The following is a 5,752-nucleotide window of genomic DNA, read 5'->3' as shown; positions in this document are numbered from 1 at the left end:
TTTATAATAAACTTAAGATAGGCAACCCAGCATGCGATCCAATCCATGAAGGCTGCCTCTTTCAACTGATGCGGTGTTCACCTGGTTTCCATAATTTGTCAGGTTGCCTATTCTGACTCCGATTTTTCATCGGTGGATAGGTCCTCTTCATCTGAATATTCCCAATCACCATAACCCGATTCAAAACCTGATGGAACCATTCCATCATCAATAAAGTCTGTTGCATTGCTGCATTCACCACCAACCGCCACATAGCCTCGTGCATCAATGTGGATAGGTTTTATATCAGTCCTACTAAGTGGAGTTGATACTGGACATGCATCACAATGTAAAAGTGGATAATCAAATGATGGCTCATTTTCTCGATAGACATCATCCTCACTTGAATCGCCATCAATATCATCCAGAACCCTTAGCACTGGTGGAATGTCATACACATTCCTATTATTATACTTCTGCACAACATTCCAGTTCCCCTTCGACCTTATATCTCTAATGTAAAAACACTAGGAAGCCTGGCATGCCAACACAAATGGTTCATTCTTATACCAAGTTCTGTCCATGTTGACACTAGTTATATAATCGTCTACCCGTACCCCACGTTTCTTATCACCAACATCAAACCAATCACAACTGAACAAGTACACTCGACGACCTCCCATGCAGTGTAACTCCACAACATCATTAAGAACACCATAAAAGTCTACATTATTAGTATCTTCGTCACCAGTTACCAACACCCCTGAATTTTGTGATCGCCGGCGAAATTCAAGCTGCTTCGTATGGAACCGTTTACCATTTATAATGCATGCAGCATATGATGCAACCCAAGGGTCAGGACCACAAGCTAACGCATACAAATCAGCAGACACACGTGGTGGGTTTGCCGTACACTGGTCCTGAACCTACAAGAATATCGAGCTAAATTGTGAACTTATACTTTCATACACATAGTCAAAAGCAAGGTTGGGTTTACTATAAGTAGATAAAATGCACCCAATTGCTAACTTATACATTGCTTGAACCATGTTGGAAACTCGGTTTGATGTGTGTGATTGACAGAATTTTGGTTTGAGTCCTTACATTTTTCGTAGTGCTCCCTGCATTTGGAGAACACAATCATCCAATCAATATTAGTTAGTTACGTAAAGTCTTCTGGATAGTAGTAGGTCGTTTCGAAAAAGCACGAAGGAAGTCATGAATTCTTACTCGAGATAGGGTCCAATCTCGGTACAGTTGTTAAGCATGTACCATATGGTTGAGGTACGGAGTGTATCTTCTAATTGCACATTTCGGGCTATACCCAAGGGACGAAGTTTCTGGTTGAAAATTTTGAATCCATCTATAGTATCCTCTTCTCCACCATCAATGTTGCGGTCCCCTCGATTAAATTTCGTTTCAACATCTTACAAATACATCGAGCAAAATGTTAAACACTCGATGTGAATGTAGGCTTCCGCTATTGAACCTTCTGGACGGGCTTTTTTCTTAACATACCATTTGAATTTGTCGAGATACCTTTCGAACAGGTACATCTACCGATATTGAACTGGACCTCCGAGTATGGCTTCACCCGATAACAGCTAGGTGGACCATAATATCGAAAAAAGGAGGGAATATCATCTCTAATTTGCATAAAATGGTGACGATATCAAGTTTCAGCTGCGATAAGTGATTCACATCAAGTGTTCGGGCACACAACTCTTTGAAGAAACTACTAAGTTCAGTCAAAGCCAATGCAATATCACTCCTTAAGAACCCCCTAACAGCAATAGGAAGCAGTCGTTGCAAGAAAACATGATGGTCATGGCTTTTGAGCCCTGAAATTTTATGGCAAACCCATATGGAAATTTAACCTCAGCGAGCCACTCACATAATTTATTCTTTTCATGTCCATGTAATGTGTACAATGCACGTGGCATTGTAACACGTGAACCTTCACACTGAAGATGTAATTCTTTTCTGAAGCCCAAGTTCTCCAGGTCACGCCGAGAATTTATATTATCTTTTATTTTGCCAGGAATGTCCATTAAAGTGCCCAATATGCTATCGGAAATGTTCTTCTCAATATGCATAACATCTAGATTATGTCGAAGTTGCAGCATTGACCAATAAGGTAGCTTGAAGAAGATGATTTTCTTTGTCTAGTTTAACTATTCTACAGTTCATTTTCTCTTCCTACAAGATTTTCCAAATTGGACATCTCCAAGAAGATCCAGTTGAGTTAAGAGACCCGCTCCTTCGACACAATTTGGTGACATGCGATGATCTTCTCTACCGTTGAACAACCTTTTTCTCGTCCGCCAAATGTGACCAGCTAGTAAGAGACATCGATGTCCCATATAACAATATTTTCTGCCATACTTCAACCAATTGGAATCTGTGCTTGCATTGCAAGAGGGACATGCCAATTTCCCTTTAGTTGACCACCCAGAAAGATTCTCATAAGCAGAGAAGTCATTAATTATCCACAATAAGGCAGCATGCAACATGAACATATCCTTAGTAGAAGCATCATATGTAGGTACCCCATGTTTCCAGAGCTCAATCAACTCATCAATTAACGGCTGCAAATAGACATCAATGTCATTCCCTGATGATTTTGGGCCAGGGATAATGAGCGATGTCATAAAAAAATGGTCTTTCATACATAACCACGACGGCAAGTTATACAGGACAAGAATCACTGGCCGAATGCTATACGGCTTTGCTAGGTTGTTGAAGGGATTGAAGCTGTCGCTTGCCAAACCGAGCCTAACATTGCGAGCATCCATAACAAACCGAGAATGGACTTTATCAAATGTCTTCCAGGACTCAGAATCAGCAGGATGTCTCATACTAGTCTCATTGGGTACCCGCTGCTCCTTATGCCATCTCATATCACATACTATCTTGTCTGTCACAAAGAGACGCTGCAATCTTGGCTTCAAAGGAAAATGCCAAAGTACTTTTTGTGGGATCACTCATGACCCATGTGTATTTGGCATCCAACGCGAAGCCTTACATAAAGGGCACTCATTAAGATTAGCATATTCCTTCTAGAATAAAATGCAGTCGTTGGGGCATGCGTGAATTTTGTGGTACTTGAAACCGAAACCTCGCTCTAATGACCTTGCCTCCTCATATGAACTAGGCAATTTAGCATCAGGAAAGGCAGACCGCAGAAGTCCTATGAGCATATCAAAAGACTTGATTGACCACCCACCAATTATTTTAATGTGTAACAACTTCACAGCGAATGAGAGCTTTGAGAATTTAGTGCAACCATCGAAAAGTGGACGTCGAGCATCCTCTAATAGTTGGTCAAAAGTTGAGTTTGGAGAGGGCAGTGGTACTGATGGATGAGTTGGCGATATAGTGTTGTCTTCAGGAGAATCTCCGATTCTGCCTGCTCATATGTCATCTAACATACGGTCCATGTCATCAATGTACTCGCCTTCCACTCCAACCCTGGGATCGGTGTCTTCGTCAATGGTGGGGAGTATTTCCTCCTCTCTATGAAATATCCACTGGGTGTAATTTGGATTGATCTCTTTTATGAACAAGTGAGTCTCCACCTCAAATATAGGCAAGAAGAGGATATTACAGCATATACAGCAGGGACACCGAATGCGATCACTTCCCATGGAATGGTTTCGTGCCATTGTGAGGAAATTGTTAACCCCTTCAGCATATGCAGGCGATACAAGTCTATCACCCAAATTCATCCAGCTTTTGTCCCCTAAATAAAAAGAAGAGTCGTCAAATTCTTTACTCGACTCGTAAAATGAGTATATGACAGGTTATTATGATATTCTAAACCCATATGGGATAAGAAAGTGTAAAGAGGGATTTATGAGGTGCGAATAAATCGCCGCTAGATTTAGCACGAGGAATTGATCATGGTAGGTGGATTTCAGACTTGCTTAGTACATATTATTATTAATTTATGATCTATAGTACTTGACAAACCCATAATTTGTTTGACAATCTTATAAACTAACATGATCATCATGAACTAGTAGATATGCATCGAACTCAGCATGACATATAATTTGATAGATACATATATAACCTCCAAGATTAATATGCAGGACCTAGAAAGATAACGCAATCAAACTCAATCCATGTTCTTAGTTAGATGTTGTTGCGCCGGAGATTAATCAATTTGGGAGATGAAGTGACAAAAACATGATCAAATATGATCCCATGCCAAACCACCCAATCGGCCCTATAGGCATTCCAATTGTTTTGTCATTTTAATCGCGTACTTTAAAGGCAGGGTCATCAACTAGCAGTAACGAGTACTTGTCAATGAAGTGCTCGAAAAACTCAAAGATGTGACTTTCATGTTAAGCAAGTTTTTCAGAAAATGATTAAACATAGAATGGTCTTTTTTCCCTCATAGAGAACAAATTTATTGCATACTATGAAGAAGATTTAATCATTCATGAAGTGAATGATTTTTGAAACAGCAAAATTTCAGTTTACTTATATCATTAGTGACTGGGTACTAAATAATCATATTTTGAATAAGATATCTGTGTTTGTGTCATTTAAACAATGAAGGATATGAAGACTTTGAAACCATGTATGGAACCACATAAGAAAGTTCTATGTAGAACCTTTCTTTGTATCTGGTATTATTCTTTTTATAATTAAAGGTTATTATCTACCATTCTTGATAATTTGAAGTTAAAAAATTATCCCGATAATTTGAACATGATATGTGTTATATATACTTTTTCTATAATGTTTTAAATAGAAGAAACTCCATACCAAAACAACAAATTAACATTATAGTGATTATCTCTACATGACATTGAGAAGTTAAGTCCACCTTGTCTTAAAGCTAAATCGCCGCTGATTCTTTGGAGATGAGTAGGGAATATATGGATGAAATTCATATGGTGGGGCATGAAATTTGATAAGCTGGTCATGTTAACAACTACTGTCTTGGTAATATGAAACATATAATTTGCACAAGTGGCAGACACTTGGATCGACAAGCATCAGATAATGCATGTACTTCTTTTGCAATTGCTGCATCATGTACTTGGCCTAGCTTATTTGTTTTGCTCAAGTACTACTGCATCATCATCGATCCCTAGCTATCCAATAGTTTCAATGAAGTTTCCATTACTTTTTAAGCTAAAATGGAAAGAATTCATGTACTTTTATGTTACATTTGATGCTTGAGAAGATTAATGTCTATATAGCAAACTTTATGCAGTTTAATGAGAGATGATTGGGGATGTGAAGTTTTCCTAAAGCTAGCTAGCTACGTTTTGGCAAGCAATGTAGATAAGATCGATGCAGCTAAGATTCAAATCTTATTACGTACGTATAAGCTCATGTAGACATCATCGATTAATTGTTATTTCAATACAATAGAGGTATATATATTTAATAATTTAATTGCAGAAAGTCTTCGGAAAATGAAGTTTAAATAATTAGTATATATAAAATATTGGTACTGCATGCAAGCTGATCATGAATAATATGGACAAGCCAAAAAATTTAAATCCTAAACATGTTAAATATTAGATTTCAAAATAAAAACAAATTGAAAGTACTTTTCAGCTTTTAATATTGTTGAGATAAGGTTTTGAAAAAAAATAAATTGTGATTTCCTTATAAATTATTTGCTAGTCTATATTGTGAAAGAATGTGATAATTAATGATATATATTTGTTAAAAAAATATTGAAATCAATTGACATATAAAATGTTTTTATTTTTATTTTACATTCAAACTCGAAACTTCTTATAAT

The sequence above is a fragment of the Juglans microcarpa x Juglans regia genome, chromosome 3D (genome assembly GCF_004785595.1).
Source record: "Juglans microcarpa x Juglans regia isolate MS1-56 chromosome 3D, Jm3101_v1.0, whole genome shotgun sequence".
Lineage (NCBI taxonomy): Eukaryota > Viridiplantae > Streptophyta > Magnoliopsida > Fagales > Juglandaceae > Juglans > Juglans microcarpa x Juglans regia.
The sequence above is the reverse complement of the archived record's forward strand: the minus strand, read 5'-3'. Positions refer to the sequence as shown.